Consider the following 19,223-nt stretch of genomic DNA (forward strand, 5'->3'; position numbering starts at 1 on the left):
AAACTCTTGTGTTCCAATTTTCTTTCCCCTTCCCCCACTCCTTGCCCTAAATGGCATGTATTCCAATATATGTTAAACATTGTAAAAATATGTTAAATCCAAAATAGGCACACATATTTATACAATTATCTTGCTTCACAAGAAAAATCAGATAAAAAAAATGAGAAAGAAAATAAAATTCAAGCAAACCACACAAAAGAGTAAAAATATTATGTTGTAATCCTGAGTTCCCACAGTCCTTTCTCTGGTGTAGATGACTCTCTTCATCTTAAGATCATTGGAAGTGGCCTGAATTATCTCATTGTTGAAAAGACCCACATCCATCAGAATTGATCATTGTATAATCATGCTGTTGCTTGTACAATGATCTCCTGGTTCTGCTCACTTCCCTTATCATCAGTTCATGTAATTCTCTTCATCCTGCTCTGAATCTGAAATCTCCTGCTGATCATTTCTTATAGAAAAATAATATTACATTACATTTATATACCATAACTTATTCAGCCATTCTCCAACTGTTGGTCATCCACTCAGTTTCCAATTTCTTGCCACTACAAACATTTTTGCACGTGTGGGTCCTTTTCCCTCCTTTATGATCTCTTTGGGATATAAACCCAGTAGAAACACTGCTGGATCAAAGAGTATGCACATTTGATAACCCTTTGAGCATAACTCCAAATTATTCTCCAGAATGATTTGGATCCACTAACAGTTCCACCAATAATGAATGTGTTCAGTGTTCCACATCCCCTTCAACATTTGTCATATCTTTTCCTGTCATCTTAGCCAACCTGAGAGGTGTGTGTAATGATATCTCTGAATTGTCTTAATTTGTATTTCTCTGATCAATAGTGATTTTAAGCTAAACTTTCTTCACTTTTCAAACAGATATGAGTTTTTCCTCTCCCAGCTTCAAATCTACACTTCACAGGAATTGATTTCTGAATGATAAAATAGAATGGGGGAGAACCTTGGTCCTAATTAATTACTTATCAATACATGCTTATTTCTTTTATACTCAATCAAGTCCATTGACTTCCTATTGTCTCCACAATTAAAGGCAAACTCCTTTGTTTAGCTTAAAAAACCCTTCATATCCTTTCTCCATTCTATTTCTAGTCTCTTTGGACATTATTCTCCATAGAACTGTGAATTACATCTGTTCCTCCATATCTTTTTATTAATCATAACATATGCTTAGATTGCAATATTTATTTACCTCTGCCTCATAGGTTCCCTCTCTTTTTTTTTCTGATTTTTCTTGTGAAGCAAGCTAATTGAATAAATATGTATGCCTATTTCGGATTATACACCAACCACTTTAGGAACCATTCCTTGATTTCCCCCCCAATTGAGAGTGTTCTCTCTCCTAACCGATCCTGTATTAGTTATTTAGTTAATTGTGTTTTAGTTCTAGCCACAAGAGCTTTGTTAATGTCATTGTCTTCTTTATATAACTTAAAATAGGCACAGTAAGATTTTCTTAATGTTTTCAATGAAATGACTTGAAACAGTTTGGAATAATACAGTATAACATTTATATTGGAGTAATATAAGTTTTGGTGTATATATTTTCAGTTTAATACTACATTACAAATATTTTACAGAAATGATTCAGTCATTTTGAAAGCAATTTTAAACTATGCCCAAAGGGCTATAAAATTGTACAAAACCCTTTGATCCAACAGTGAAAACACTAAGTCTATATGCCAATGAGATCATAAAAGAGGGAAATGGAGACACATGTGCAAAAATGTTTATAGAACTCTTTTTATAGTGGCAAGGGATTGGAAATTGAAGGGATACCCATCCAATGGGAATGGCTGAATAAGTTATAGTAGATGAATATTAATGGAATATTACTGTTCTATTAAAAATGGTTAGCAGAATGATTTCAGAAAAGCCTGGAGAGACTTACATGAAGTGACGCTGAATGAAGTGAGCAGAACCAGGAGAACATAGTACAAAGTAACAGCAAAATTATGTGATAATCAACTATAGCAGAGTTAGCCCTTTTCAGCACTATAATGATCTAAGGCAATATCAATGGATTGGGATGGAGAATGTCATCTTCATCCAGAGAGAAAACAGTGGAGACAGAATGCAGATTGAAGCATACTATTTTCACTTTTTTTTTATTTTGCTTTTTCTTTTTCATGGTTTTCCTTTTACATGAATAATATGGAAATATTTTTAAAACAATGGTAATTGTATGCAGGTTATTTGATGATTTTGAAATATAGGGAAGCAGAAAAAAATTGGAACTCAAAATCATACAAAAATCAATGTTGAAAACTCATTCTTTACAAATGTAAAAATAAAATACTATTGAGAAAAAATTCAAGCCCTCCATTGATTTTGGTCAATCAATTAGCAATCCTTGCTGATGGCATCTTTCTGGGTTACTGAAGGTCAGATAGATAGTCAGAGCTCAGTGATGGCATCTATTTGAACCTGCCACTTGATTTTCATTTTCAGGGAACTGTCTTTGCCTTCTTCAAAACACTTTTCCTCATCTTCAGTCTCTTCCACAGTTGAGATTCAGGGATTATCTTCCTGTCTTTGCTCAAGGATGCCTAAGTGAAGAAATCACTGACAGCATGATATCTCTTTTGGGACTGCATGGGGAAAGAATCAGCAATCACCAAGCTTTTGATCTCCATAGACTTATTGCTCATGAAACTTATGAATTAAGGAGATGAATGGAATTTTACAAATGTTAGATATGTTTGTCTGTAGAGAATATTAAATATTAGTAGAAAGGAATATGCCTTTTCTTACCTTTACATGGCATGTGCACAAAAATTGATTTATGTATTAGGGCATTAGATTAAACTCCCTAACACACAATTTCATCAATTCACTTCTTTGCTCAAAATGATTCCCTGCTTCCTTATTGCCTAAACAATTTGCTTCTAAATTCCCTTTATTTTCTTTCTTGTTATTGTGTATGTGTTTCAATTGTGTCTGACTCTTTGTGATCCCATTTGGGATTTTCTCAGCAAAGATATTGGATTTGTTTACCATTTCCTTCCCCAGATTATTTTACAAATAAGGACACTGAGGCAAACAGGGTTAGGTAACTTGCCTAGGATCACAGGGCTAGTATCCAAGCCTAGATTTGAACTCAGGAAGATGAGTTTTTCTTGACTTTGAGACCAGCACTCTACCCAGAGTACCACCTAGCTGCCTTCTTTATTACCTAGTCATTCACTATTTTTGACATCAGGGCTTCTTAAATTTTTCCACTTGAGATCCTTAATTAGACGTGAAATCATGCAAAACATATTTGCATAATGACCATAGAAAGGAGCAATGGGAGGAAGGAAAGAAGTAAAGAAGGAAGGAAAGAAGGAAAGAACAAAGAAAAAAATACTATAATGTGCACTTAGAATTCATCAGTTCTTTTTGTGGAGGGGGCCAATTATTTATTTATTTATTTTTAAAGCATGATTCCATTCAAATTGTTTTGAAGCTATATATTGATGCAAGTTCTTCACAGATGATCATCATTATGACATTACTATCACTGTGCATAATGATCTCCCCATCCTTCTTACTTCATCTGTTCATATAATTCTTGATTTTTTTTTCTTGAAACTAACTTATAGCACAATAGTATTCCTCACAATCATATGTCATAGTTTGTTTAGTCATTCCCCAATCAATGAGCGCCTGCTTAATAGTCAATTCTTTGTCACCACAAAAAGAGCTGCTATAAATATATTTGTATATATACTACTTTTCCCTCGATATTTCTGGGATACAAACTTAGTGATGGCATTGCTGTAGCAAAAGGAATGCACAGATTTTTATTTTGGGGGGACATAGTTTCAGATTGTTCTTCAGAATTGTTTGATTAGTTCACAATTCCACCAACAATTTATTTGAGTTTAGAAGTCTACTCAAAAGTCCATCTTACATTTTAAAGATCAATGAACAAATATTTATTAAGCACCTACTATATTTTAGGGCTTTTACTAGCTATTGGAAACACTGAGGACCATCATCTGTTCAGAAATGCCTCTATTATATATAGTATTTGAGGTAAGAAGTTGCAGTTATTTTCATAAGGTAGGAATAAAAAAGGGTGAGGTCATGTAAGGTCTTGGGTATTAGTAACACTTAATTTTAATCAAAGCAAAACAAAAGTCCACTAGTTGGAAGCAAGACAAGCCTGGTAGGAAAATCACTATATGTTCAAAATGGAAAAGAAGTTAGATATCACAGAGTCTAACAAATTAGGAAACTGAGGCTAGAGAAGGGAAATGACTTTTCTAAGGTTACACAGTTGTTAGTGATATAGCTAGAACTATATCACTATAGCAGAACTCAAGATTCCTGCCTCCTAGTCAGTATTTTTCTCCATTACCCTACAACTGCTGCAAGCAGAAAGAAGAAAAATTCTGAGACAAAAGGAGTAGGAGTACAATAGTGGTAGGAGATAATTTCATTGGATTGGGATGGAGAATGTCATCTTCGTCCAGAGAGAAAACAATGGAGACTGAATTGATTGAAGCATACTATTTCCACTTTTTTTGTTTTTTTTCTTTCTCATGGTTTTTCTTCATTCATTCATTCATTCTTCATTTAGCATCAGTTCATATAAGTCTTTCCAGGTTTTTCTGATATCAGCCTAGTATCATTTCTTATAGAATAGTGATATTCCATTACATTCATACGCTTCAACTTATTCAACCATTTTCCAGCTGATTGGGCAATCATTCAATTTCTAATTCCTTGATACTCAGTGGAGATTTTCTTTATTTCATGCTACTCATGACTTTGCTAACACATCATTTTGCTCATTTTAACCTATAACTCATATGCCCACCAATGGAATTATTCCATATTTGGTATAGATGTTCTTGAATATCTAGATATCTCTGAATGTCTGGCATCTAACATTGCAAGGAAGATTTGAGATCTAGTTTATTAGAGGGGACCATGGACCCTTTAATAAAGTGGCATTGGCTCAGAGCTTTGTCCAAGTCTCTTTTATTATAAGTGAAACAATTTTATTTGCCCCAATATTTTGCCACTCTGAAAGCAATCTAAAAGTTCGTTAGGTGGTATGTCAGGTTGTTGACACAAATTGAGTTCACAATCCATTAAAACTCTAAATCACTTTCAGATGATCTTTTCTAGAGTCATGTAATACCTACGAATGTGGTTTAGGGAAAGCAAATTGTGCTTTCTTAATTCCTGATGTCATTAGTAGGCAAAATGAATAAGATGCTGGTCTGGATTCAAATCCTACTTGAGTAGTTATTAATTGTATGATCATGGTCATGCAGGTGGTAAATTAATAACAAGTGCCTACTATGTCGCAGACACTGTGCTAAGCACTAGGAATACAAAAAAGATGAAAAAGACAGTTTCTGGGGGAGCTCACAATTTATTTGGGAGACAAAATTAAACTAATATTTATGCCCAAGAAATCTAGGAAATAAGAAAGGAAAGGCACTCGAATTAAGAAGTTTTATAAAAGACTTCCTGTAGCAGATGGAATTTTAGCTGGGACTTAAAGGAGGTCATAGAAGTAACAAGTTGAATGAGAAACCTCAGGTTACTCATCTGTAAATACTTGTAGAATATTTATTTCATAGAGTTGTTTGTGAGGATCAAATAATCTTTTTCTGCCAATTATTAAATTTCAGTAATATCTAGTAAAGTATAACTTTATTTTATTCAGTTCTATCTCTAAACGTATAAGAGCTGTATCTATTAAAGTAAACTGAAAAATATATTCAATTAAATCTATTCAAGTCCCTTTGGTTAAATTTGATCCATTATTCTGGTCTCCCATTAAAGATGTGAATAATATCTCCAAGCTTTATGTCTTCTAAAAATTTGGCAAGTATCTCAATGTCATTGGGATCTAATATTTTAAAGTTAAACAAGATACACCTAAAGACACACCTCAGAGGGTCTCTACGAAGCTTCCTTTATGTTGACATTGACTTATAAATGAATACTCTGTGATCAGCCAAATAGTTCTCAATGCAACTAATCATTGTTATGTAATCCACATATTGATATCTTATTTATAAAGAAAGCATTGATGATTTTATCAAATGTTCTACTGAAGTCTAAGTAGACAATATCTATAGCATTTTCTTGGTTTCCCAGTCTAGTTATGCCATGAAAAAAGGACATGAATTTAGTCTGTCAACTTCTGTTACAGTCTACTATGCCTCTAAGTTCTCCAGAAAAACATGCTGGTGCTAATTGAGCACTAGTTCTCTTCCTAAATATTTAAAAACCATTCTGGCCCAGGTAATGGTGCAGTGGATAAAGCACCAACTTTATAGTCAAGAAGATCTGAATTCAAAGTCAACCTCAAACATTTTGTAACTCCTGAGCAAGTTACTCTAGTTTAATTGCCTCCCCCCAAATCCTTTTAATTAATGCTAGAGAAAAGTTCATTAAAAAATAGAATGAGAATATAGAGCAAGAAGGGATTATGTTGGGATAGTGTAATCACTGAGGACATAATGGATATGATACTAAAGGATTTTTAAAGGTAGAGATTAAGAAGGGGTGGATGTTTCAAAGCTAAGAGAATGATATAATGGAAAACACAGAAGTGAGAAGGGAAATGCCTGGGATGTTTTGGAGAATGTTAAATAACCCAGTTTGGCCAGATCAGTAATTGTCTAGTGGTCAATAGTGAGAAATTAAGTTAAATGATGATGACTAGGAGAGGAGAAGAAAGGGAATTAGAAGAAAAAGAAAATACAATGCATCAGTGGATCTTTGATGCCATCAATTGCTTTCAACAATGCAGAATGCACTTCATTCAAATCTGTATATTGTGTATTGTGTGTATTGTGTATATTGTTTATATTCTTGTCTATATTCTGTGAAAAGTTTACCCGAATGTATTGACCCTGTGACTTAGGTTTCTTTCCCTATTTTTCTTCACATCAATGTGGCACATGGTATGACCATGTGTTATCCTTCATGCCTACTACAAGCCAAATCCATCATTTTTTCCCCTAAATAATTCTTTTTTTGGAAGATTCTGTACTTTACTTATTCTGATCATTTACTTATCTTTCATTTTTTTTGGATGATCTTCAAATTTACTTTTTTGGAGATTACATTGCTTTGTAACTTGCATCTGGAAAATATCACTGAAAAAAATGAGCTTATTAAAAGACCTGAAAATATTTTTAAAGGTAATACTGTCTTCCCACTTCCTTGTTAGGTTCTATGGCCAATTATTTGTACATTTTCAATGTCTGACTAAGAATTTTGTGTTGAGAAGTACATTGTTTGGCTTATCTACCCAAATACACATCATTATCTCAACAATGAGAATTCTTCCTTCACTTGGTTTTCCTTGTTTACATAGCTAAGTCAAAGTCTTTTGAATTATAATTGTTTTCATTTGGGAAGCTCTAAAAACATTTCAGGAACTCAGCTAGGTGTCACAGTGGATAGAGTATTGGGCCTGGAGTCAGAAACATTCATCTTTCTGCATTCAAATCTGGCCCCAGAATGTGTGTATAACTTGGAGAAAGTCTTTTAATCTTGTTTGCTTCAGTAAACCCTCTTATGCTAGCTATTCTTTTGGGACTAGTCCTTCTAACTTAATACTCAAACGCCCTGTCTTTTTATAGGTAATTATCCCTTTCTTGGAGATCAAGTTCCATAGCCACTGAACAGACTAAGACCCCCTTTTAAGGAATGGTTTATAACTGCTTCTGTTAGCTTGGTGGAATCCCCCTTTTGGAAATTGCTTTTCAGTGAAATATAATCTCAGCTTCTTAAAGCAATCTTCTTCATGGGCATCTTGGCTACTCTCTTTGCTTCCCACTTTGTTTTAACCATCATTTCAGCTTTAAGTGAGTCTTTTCTTCTCAAGTTGGTCTGTTATTCAAGGGTCTTTTGATTGCAGACCTACTCTAGATGTCTGGAAACCAAAATGTTTGGACACCACATCCTACCTCCTTTCAATTACTTCTGAGTTTCTTTATCAACTGAGTGAAAGAATTTCTCTATGACATAGTCTCTATTAAAAGCAATTATGCCCTACCAACTTTTTATTGAATCCACTCTACATGGCATTCCCTATTTTCAGGGAACTTATGGATAGATAGATACACACACACACACACACACACACACATATATTTGGTGAGGCAGTTGAGGTTAAGTGGCTTGTCCAAGGTGACACAGCTGGTCAAATTTGAACTCAGGTCCTCCTGATTTCAGAGCAGATGCTTTATCCCCTGTGCTATCTAGCTGTCCTAAAAGTCTGAAACATTAATCAAATTCTCTTCAAGTCAATTGTTTTATCTCACACTTCTTGATTGCCCTTTAACCACACAGCCTAAAGATGAGGACTCTACTTTTAAGTGATCTCTCTATTTCTAGCTCTCCCTGCCTCACCTCATGGGCTCTTACAATTGGGGACTAACTCTTTAGTCAGACTAAAGACTGTAAGATGAGGTTTCCCTAAATATTTCTGATATTTGGAAATATCTTCAATTAGAGAGTTTCTCAACCAGTCATTTTCTCTATCAAATGCCTAACACTTTGCAATGATACTGTCCCAAACATTCTATCTATTAGATTTGTTTGTTCTAGACTTTGGTCAATTCATCTTCAAATGGTGAACAGTGAATGATATAGCAATAGAGGCTGTATCAACTATCTTTTGCTGTTTAGACTGGATTCTAGCCCTTTAAACTCATCACCATTTCAAATTAGGACCCTATATGATAGACTTAGCTCTACATTCATTCCAAGCAAGAAGCAATTTTAAAAGAAAAGAGCATACTCCTATACTTCAAAGGAGGTTTGTGTTTAGATGGAGAAACTGATTAATAGGGTAAATTGACTCCAGGAAAATACCAGCAAAATACAAAAACAGACCCAGCAAAAATACCAAGTAAGGAGCAAATTGTTCTTGTGCTAATCTCTACTATTGTGCTCTGATAACCAGATTTGTAACAGTATGGTGTCATCACACTTTCCCCTAAGTTTCTCTATGCAACACTTTTTCCTCATAGGTCATTGTACTTTACTTTGGGGCACTTGAAAAATATCTCTGGATCGAGCTTTTAAAAAATTTCAACCAAGTACTCTTCCTATTAGAGACAATCAACACCCACTTTTTCTAAGATTTCTTTAACAAATAAATGACTGGTGAGTGATGTGAATTCAGCTTATTCCCAGAAATGGATAAAATAAATTCATTATGTTCCTATTATCAATCATAATCTTTTCAGATTCTGAGGACTGTCTTGTTAGCATAGAATAATGTGAAGCCAGAGATCTTGATCAGGTCATCGATTGTTAATCCTTCGATTCTGTCTCCAACCTCTGGCACTGTCTTGATAAGCATATCTTTAGACAACCAACCTCTTTCACAGTTCCTTGCCTTACTCCTTAGATCCTGCCCTCACCTGTCTTTTTCTCTGAACAGTCTCCTAGAACTTTAAAAGCACATTGTTCACTTAGTATGATTCTGCCTTAGTCACATTTAGATGATCCTATGAGCTATTTCACATAATAAATGGCCTGTTCATTATTTCTCATAGAAAAATAACCCAAAATTTTTTTCAGCCATCCCTCAATCAATGAGCCTCCACTCATTATGATCTCTTTGGATTATCGACCCATAATGGCATTACTGGATCAAAGGTACGCACAGTTTTATAGCCCTTCGGTCATACTTTTAAATTGCTCCAGAATGGCTGGACCATTTTACAACTCCATCAACAAAGTATTAATGTTCCAGTGTGCCCCCATCTCCTCCTACATTTATCACTATTTTTCTGTCATCTTAGCTATTCTGATTCATGTGAATTGTTTTAATTTGCATTTCTTTAATCAATGGTGATTGAGAGCATTTTTTTATGTGACTACAGGTGGGTGTTTTTTTTTTCCCAATTCTTTGCCATCACAAAAAGAGCTGCTACAAACATTTTTGTACAAGTGGGTTCTTTTCCTTCTTTTATGATCTCTTTGGGATATAGACCCAATACTGGCACTAGTGGAACAAAGGTACACACAGTTTTATAGCCTTCAGATATACTATTAAATTGCTCCAGAATAGTTGGATCCTTTTACAACTCCATTAACAATATATTAGTGTGACACACTCTCAGATTAGCTAAGATGACAGGAAAAGATAATGACGAATGTTGGAGGGGATGTGGGAAAACTAGGACACTGATGCATTGTTGGTGGAGTTGTGAATAGATCTAGTCATTCTGAAGAATAGTTTGGAATTATGCTCATAAAGTTGTCAAACTGTGCATACACTTTGTTCCAGCAGTGTTACTACTGGGCTTATACCCCAAAGAGATACTAAAAAAGGGAAAGGGACCTGCATGTGCCAAAATGTTTGTGGCAGCCCTGTTTGTAGTGGCTAGAAGCTGGAAAATGAATTCCCATTAATTAGAGAATGGTTAAGTAAATTATCATATATGAATGTTATGGAATATTATTGTTCTGTAAGGAATGACCAGCAGGATGAATACAGAGAGGCTTGGAGAGACTTACATGAACTGATGCTGAGTGAAATGAGCAGAACCAGGATTATACACTTCAACAACAACACTACATGAGGATCAATTCTGATGGAAGTGACTATCTTCAACAATGAGAGAATCCAAATCAGTTCCAATTGATTAGTAATGAACAGAACCAGCTACACCCAGCAAAAGAACACTGGGAAATGAGTGTGAACCACAATATAGCATTTACATGCTTTCTGTTATTGTTTGCTTGCATTTTTGTTTTTCTTCTCAGGTTATTTTTACCTTCTTTCTAAATCTGATTTTTCTTGTGTAGCAAGAACACTGTATAAATATGTATACATATGTTGTATTTAATGTATGCTTTAACATATTTATCATGTATAGGACTACCTGCAATCTAGGGGAGAGGGGTGGAAGGAAGGAAGGGAAAAGTTGGAACAGAAGTTTTTGCAAGGGTCAATGTAGAAAAATTACCCATGCAGATGTTTTGTCAATAAAAAGCTATAATAAAAAAAACCAATATATCAGTGTGCCCACATCTCCTACATTAATCCCTATTTTTTTCTGTCATTTTAGCTAATCTGATAGATGAGTTGTGTTTCTCTAATCAATAGTGATTTTTTAAAAAATAACTTTTTATTGACAGAACCCATGCCAGGGTAATTTTTTTTACAACATTATCCCTTGTACTCACTTCTGTTCCAATTTTTCTTCTTCCTCCCTTTACCCCCTCCCCTAGATGGCAAGCAATCCTATATGTTAAATATGTCATAGTATAGATACAATATATGTGTGCAGAACCAAACAGTTCTCTTGTTGCACAGGGAGAATTGGATTCAGAAGGTAGAAATAACCCGGGAAGAAAAACAAAAATGCAAATAGTTTACATTCATTTCCCAGTGTTCTTTCTTTGGGTGTAGCTGCTTCTGTCCATCATTGATCAATTGAAACTGAATTAGATCTCTTTGTCGAAGAGATCCACTTTCATCAGAATACATTCTCATATAGTATTGTTGTTGAGGTGTATAATGATCTCTTGGTTCATTTCACTTGGCATCAGTTCATGTAAGTCTCACCAGTCCTCTCTGTATTCATCCTGCTGGTCATTTCTTACAGAACAATAAATAATATTCCATAACATTCATATGCCACAATTTACCCAACCATTCTCCAATTGATGGACATCCATTCATTTTCCAGTTTCTAGCCACTACAAACAGGGCTGCTACAAACTTTTTGGCACATACAGGTCCCTTTCCCTTCTTTAGTATCTCTTTGGGATATATGCCCAAAAGTAACACTGCTGGATCAAAGGGTATGCAGAGTTTGATAACTTTTTGGGCATAATTCCAGATTGCTCTCCAGAATGGTTGGATTTGTTCATAACTCCACCAACAATGCATCAGTGTCCCAGTTTTCCCCCATTCCCTCCAACATTCATCATTATTTTTTTCTGTCATCTTAGCCAATCTGACAGGTGTATAGTGGTATCTCAGAGTTGTTTTAATTTGCATTTCCCTCATCAATAGTGATTTGGAACACTTTCATGTGAGTGGAAAGAGTTTCAATTTTATTATCTGAAAATTGTCTGTTCATATCCTTTTAATCAATAGTGATTGAAAGCATTTTTTTCATGACTATAGATGGGTTTAATTTTTTTTACCTGAATCATTTTTTTCTACCTACTTATATAGTTGGTTCTTCCCTACCTGAAACACACAGAACAATTCAGACTTTTTTTTTAAAACTTTCTACCTCCAAAAATACTCCAACTCTGTCTTCTCTTTCAGTGTTGAACTTCTTGAAGATGCTTGCATACTGAAAGATATAACGTAGTTTCATCTTGGCTTCGATTCTACCCTCTTTAGTTAGTTATCCTATTTTCCCCATTTTGTTGTATAAACTTTTTACATGGACTTCCACTTTGGTCTCATGAATTCTTGTCACATCTTTCTGTTTACAATTTTGCTCCATTTCAGCTCTATTTGACTGGTTTTCTAAGAAAGAATTGAACTATATGATTGATCTTGTTGACCTGTTGCCTTTTAGCTCTGGTCTTCCATCAGTGTTCTGATAGACCTTTGATTTCTTCTATTGGACTCTATGAAAAATAGACTCAAAGGGGCTTTGTGTCATCTTTGTGCTGATAGAATGTATAGAAACACACACACACACACACACACACACACACACACACACACACATACAGTGAGGGACAGAGAGACAGAAACAGCACCCAAGTGTTTGAACATTCAAGCATGAAGAGAATGAAAAAAAAATGGGAAAAGATCTTGAGGAATAACTATAGTCAAGGCTAGAGAAAAGGATAGAAGATAAAGACATCTGGGATGTCAGGAAATCCAAGCAAAGGGAAGGTATGAGTGTGGAGAGAAGAAGGGAATAGTTTTGTATCATATGCAAGGAGATCAAGGAGGATGAATTGGAAAGCAGTAAACACCATTTAGATAAAGACCCATGGGGACTGAATGTGGATCAATGTACACTATTTTTACCTTTTTTTCTTTCTCATGGTATTTCTCATTTTTTTCTTTCCTACATGACTCATGTGGAAATATGTAAAAAATGAATGTACATGTAAAATCTAAAAATTTAAAACAAAAATTTTTTAAATGAATTGAAATAAATGATAAATGAAAAATATCCTTAGGAGAAATTGGTTTTGATATGCAGGCCAAAGAAAGAATGATTGACAGGACAAAGTCTTAAAAAAGAGAGGGGAAAATGGATGAAGAACTTAGTATCAAGGATTAGCTTTAATAAGGGATAGTTATATTTCTGTCTGTCTCCAAAGTTTAGAATGCTCTCCATGTTAAACCTCATCTCTTGGTTACCTTAATTTCCTTTAAATGGTAAATAAAATCCCATCTTCTACATGAAGTCTTTCTCAATTCTCTTAATTATAGTGCTTTCAGACCTTTTTCATATTTCATCAAGAATATTGGCTTCAGTTCTGAGCAACATGGCCCAAAAAGAGCTCTGATAGTTGGAGACTATTCAAAGGAGGGAGTGCCTTCCTTCTCTTATTCACTTTCTCTTTATTCTACATGTTGCTTGCCTTCCCCTTTGAATTGTATAGTGCTTAAGGTCAAGAGACTACCTTTTGCCTCTTTTTGTATCCCTGGAACTTATTACACTGTTTGATTTAGTGTTTGACCTTCATAAGTATTTATTCACTGACTAAATCATTTAAACTCTAGTTGAGGCAATGCCATAGAACTTATCTAGTACGTTGAAGAAATTCTTCCTGAAGATATCAACTGAGCCTTCTTTTGCAGGATAAAATTAACACATTTTTGTGGCTTCATTCTTCAGTTTAAATTGTTGAAGGTTAGCTCCCATCATACAGAAGATGAGAAGAAAGTTGGGAAAGGAGGAGACCAGGAGCTGACATTAGGGAAATGCATAGATATTGGAGAAGGAGACAATCTGTAGAGTGGCACAAGGATCACAAATGAAATACTTTGATTGTTAAGCAGCATGTTGCAATGGAATAGTCCACTGTCCCTTTCATCAGTTTCAGCACCAAAAAGAACAACTTCACTAATTAGTTGGATTATCTAGAAATAAATAAACTGATACTTCAACCCCTAATACCTATAGGATCCTATTTTTAATGACTACTGCAATCATCCCTATAAGACATAAAAGCTTTAGCATCCATTATCTTAATTTATCCTCATGAAAAATTTTTGAGGTAAGGTACCACAGGCATTATTTATCCCATTTTAATGATCAAGGAATTGAGAATTAGCAATGTTCAATAATTTCCCAAAGCAAACTAATGTGCAAAAAAATTTGTGTTGGCATTTCAATCTTGATTTCAAGGTCAGTGTTTTACTCAATGCTTTATCCACTATGACATGTTGCTTTTCAATGGGGGGTGGGCACCACTGCTTCACAACTAGGGAAAGCATGTTGTGGAATAGAGACTCAGGTACAATAACTTTCCAGATCAGGATTAATGCATCTAAATATATATGTGCCCATGTATATATATTCACAAACAAAAAGACATATATATATATATATATATATATATATATATATATATATATATACATACACATACACACACATGCGTTTGTGTGGGTGTGTGTGTGTGTGTGTGTTATAACAGAGTGTAATGGTTAACACCTATAAGCCTTGATAGTAGGAGAGGCTGAAGTTGGTGAATCTGTAAGATTTGGGAGTCCTAGTGTATAGTACTATAGTTGATTCTGTGTGCACACTAAATTCAGTGCCCACATGGTAAAACTTAAAAGTGAAACACCAATAAGTTGCCTAAGGAAGGGCGAATCAATTCAAGTCATAAAAATGGATTAAATTAAAGCTTCAATGGCCATGTGCATTTGCATGGACCCCAGGATAATTAATCATTGTGCTTCCAGCCTGCACAAGATACAGAGAAATTTCTTTCTGTGTCTCTCTGTCTCTGTCTCTCTGTTTCTCTCTCTCTCTCCCTTTTCCTTCCCCCAACTTCTGGAATCCTTCCCTTCTCTAATGTCCAGAATTAGAATTCAAAGAACATTATATCATCTTTGAAAGCTTTAAACTTTCACTTTTTCCTTTGGGCCAGATAGACTACATGGAAACAAAAGATATTCTGACATCTGAACAGAACACTGAAATACAAAAGACTAGAAGCATAATCTTGTTCTATAACAGTTTTCTTGAAGAGTGAAGGAGTCAAATATGTATTTCAGAGGTTTGGACAAATTGTTTAGCATGGTTTTCCTTGGCCTTTCCTCTCCCTCCCTTCATTTTTCTCCTTTTCTTTCTTCCTTTTTTTCCCTGGAGAATTATTCTTCCCAAATCATATATTACCAGGAGAAGCCTAGAAGTACTTGGATTAAGTCATTATTAATCAGAGAAATGCAAATTAAGACAACTCTGAGATACCACTACACACCCGTCAGACTGGCTAGAATGACAGGGAAAGATAATGCGGAATGTTGGAGGGGATGTGGGAAAACTGGGACACTAATACATTGTTGGTGGAATTGTAAATATGATTTGGAACTATGCTCAAAAAGTTATCAAACTGTGCATACCCTTTGATACAGCAGGTTAACTACTGGGCTTATATCCCAAAGAGATTTTAAAGAAGGGAAAGGGACCTGTATGTGCAAAAATGTTTGTGGCAGGTCTCTTTGTAGTGACCAGAAAATGGAAATTGAGTGGATGCCCATCAGTTGGAGAATGGCTGAATAAATTATGGTATATGAAAATTATGGAATATTATTGTTCTGTAAGAAATGTCCAACAGAATGATTTCAGAAAGGCCTGGAAAGACTTACATGAACTGATGCTGAGTGAAATGAGCAGGACTAGGAGATCAGCATATACTTCAACAACAATACTATATGATGATCAATTCTGATGGACGTGGCTCTCTTCAACAATGAGAGGAACCAAATCAGTTCCAATAGAGCAGTAATGAATTGAACCAGCTACACCCAGTGAAAGAACTCTGGGAGATGACTATGAACCACTACATAGAATTCCCAATCCCTCTATTTTTGTCCGCCTGCATTTTTGATTTCCTTCACAGGCTAATTGAACACTATTTCAAAGTCTGATTCTTTTTGTACAGCAAAATAACTGTATGGACATGTATACATATATTGTATTTAACTTATACTTTAACATATTTAACATGTATTGGTCAATCTATCATCTGGGGGAAGGGATGGGGAGAAGGAGGGGAAAAGTTGGTTTTGCAATTGTTAATGCTGAAAAATTACCATGTATATATCTTGTAAATAAAAAGCTATAATAATTTTTTTTAAAGTACTTGGATTGATTAGGGAAAGGAATTGGGACAGAAGCTTTAAAAAATTTCCTATTCCCATGAAAGTTGACACCTTCTCTGAAATTTACATTCTAAGAGAGTTGCCCAAGACACTTGAGAGGCTAAGTGACTTTCCTAGTGTCACACAAGTACTATGAACCCAGTCTTCAGAGATGAAGTTGGTGTCACACAAGTACTATGAACCCAGTCTTCAGAGATGAAGTTGGTGAGCTCCAATAGATTCTAATGGGAACAGTTATGTGGCATAGTGATAGAACACCAGTCATGTAGTCAGGAGAACCTGAATTCAAATCTGGTCTCAGACACTTAATGAGTCCTAGCTGTGTGACCCTGGGCAAGTCACTTAACCTCAATTGCTTCAAGGAAAAAAAATCAAAGGATCCTATTGCTATTTTAGTACTACTGGCATCAGATTTCCAGTATTCCCCAAGTCAGAAAATATTTTAAGCAGTAGGAGAGAGTAGGACTCCTCCTCCAGTCCAATGGTGTTTATTTCCAGTATGCTCCAAGTCAGAAAATAGTTTAAGCAGATGGAGGAAGTATGACTCCTCTTCCAGTATAATGATGCTTATTTCCAAACCGGGTGTGGCTCTGGCTTCTCAGAATCATCTCTTAGAATGTACATTTATCCACATTTTTCATAGGCTCTTACAACATTATTTTTGTACTATATCCCAAAACATATGTATGTACATAAACATACACATGCACACACACATAAAATCTAGTGGGATGATCTCTATATATTTAATATAAACACCTATAATCCTTGATGCTATGTTTGGGAGTCCTAATGTATAGTAATATAGTTGATTCTGTGTAAGTGCTAAATCCAGTGGTAAAACTTGAAAAGTGAAACACTTTTGAGTTTGTCTAAGGATAGGCAAATCAATTCAAGTCAGAAAAATGTAGTAAGTTAAAGCTTCCATGTGCATTTGGATTGAATCTCAGAATATTAACCCTTGTGCTTCCACCCTGGACAAGATATAGAGACAACAAGATATAGAGAACATCCCCCACCCCTTTGTCTGCCTCTTTCTTTCTGTCTCAGTCTCTGTTTCTATCTCCGTCTTCTGCCTCTCTCTCCTTTCCTCTCCACCCTCCATAATTCCTCCCTTACAACATCAAGTTTTCACTTTTCACTTTTTCCTTGGGCCCGATTAACTATAGGGAAAGAAAAAATATGCTATTATCTGGAACAGAACACAGAAATACAAAGAACTGGAAGCATAACCCTGCTCTATAATAGTTTGAGATTCTCTGAACAGTGAAGGAATCTAATGTGTGTTTTAGAAGTTTACGCAAATCGTGTAGCAGGGTTTTCAGTCCCCTTTCCCCTCCCTCCCTCCATTTCTCCTTTTCTTTCTTCCTTCTTTCTCTGGAGAATCATTCTTCATGAATTACATATTACCAACAGAAGCTTTAGAAGTGTAGAAGTGTATGGGCTGACTACCGGGATAGGGACCGAAGTTCTTAATTTCAGTTGTGTAAACAATTTCTTATTCCAGTGAAGGTTGACACCATCTCTGAAACTTGCAGTCTAAGAGTTTCCTTAGACACTGGAGAGACTAAGTGACTTTCCTAGCGTCTTACAGGCAATATGGGTTAGACAACTTGATTCGAGGTCTTCCGAGGCGGGTGGGCTCCAAAGGATCCTGATGCCATTTTCATTCCCTTGGCACCACGTTTCCAGTATGTCCCAAGTCAGGAAATAACTTAAGTAGGTAGGAAGGATTAACTTCTTTAGGACTCCTCCCCCACCCCAAAAATGTTTATTACCAAATTCTGGCTGTGGCTCAGGCTTCCATGAATCATCCCCTAGAGCGGAAAAAGGATACACACAGGGTTTAACGAGCTGGACTTCTCTCCCAACTCGGAGGACTGTAATGAAGCTGCAGCAGCTACACTTAATGTCCCCTCTATAGCCAAGACAGGTAGGTGGAGGCCGACTGAGCTACTCTCCAATCTTCTGTAATTCCTTCCTCCTACAGCTGAGTCCTGGGAGGATGCGGGTGTTAAAGCAGGATTACCCGCGGAGTACAGAGGGCCCAGGAGGAGAGGGACGCTGATCTGCCTAGTACACCTTGCTATTCGGCCCTAGGTGGATGCTGCCCAGCTCGGGATTTGGGGTCTACCTCCCCACGACTTTGTTCGCGGCCCCTGTGTCTGGGTTTTGCAATCAGATAGAAAGTGCATAGACCAGCGCACGCCCCGGCGATAAGAGAACGAGAGGCAGTTGGTATTTTCTGTTTTCGAGAACTTAGCCCTAGGCTGGCATGGAAACCTGGCAGACGTGCATGAATTCTGAACTCTTTCTTAGAATGTCTCTGGGTTGGGAATGAGGATACTACTTTTCTCCACTTCCCGGCTTCTCTCGCCACACTGGGGCACGTGTTCGCAGCCAGTCCTGCTCCTTATGAATTATGCATAGGACTGTTGGGGAGCAGCCAGCTGAGGGCCACTTAACGTTCCCGGAAGCTGAGACTCCATTGAGATCTCTGGATCCGGAATTTGCGAGCATCCTGAAACTGCGAAAACAGAATTGAGGGATCCTCCAACCCTTCTAATGTTGAGATGCTGGGCTTTTGGACCCGACAAAGGATATTTGGTTTGCAGGCCACTGTTGGAAGGTTTCTCAAAAGAATTTTTAGGTAAATCAAGAGCAAGGATTTTATTTAGCTGCTAAAAGAGGATTATATCCAAAAGGGTTTCAGCAATTAACAGAGAAGGCATATTCCCTGGTAGTAAGAAGGAAGAAGACTCTTTAAGCTAGGGTGACATCAATTGGAGGGTTAAACCTAAAGGGGAGTTTGACAAATTAGTGAGGTACAGTTAAGTTCTTTCATTGAAGATATATAACAGAGGGCTTTGACATCATAATTTGGGTGTCC

The 19,223-nt window shown here is 36.1% G+C and overlaps 2 protein-coding genes across 2 annotated transcripts in view; both read left to right on the forward strand.

The window, feature by feature from the left end:
- Positions 1 to 19,223, forward strand: part of LOC127543695 (serpin B6-like) — a 236,161-nt gene that overhangs the window by 62,196 nt on the left and 154,742 nt on the right. The gene's annotated exons all lie outside the window — the stretch shown is intronic.
- The window catches only part of LOC127543697 (serpin B6-like), a 131,123-nt gene that overhangs the window by 62,196 nt on the left and 49,704 nt on the right, over positions 1 to 19,223 (forward strand). The window lies entirely within an intron of this gene.

This window comes from Antechinus flavipes, chromosome 1 (assembly GCF_016432865.1).
Source record: "Antechinus flavipes isolate AdamAnt ecotype Samford, QLD, Australia chromosome 1, AdamAnt_v2, whole genome shotgun sequence".
NCBI classification, from domain to species: domain Eukaryota; kingdom Metazoa; phylum Chordata; class Mammalia; order Dasyuromorphia; family Dasyuridae; genus Antechinus; species Antechinus flavipes.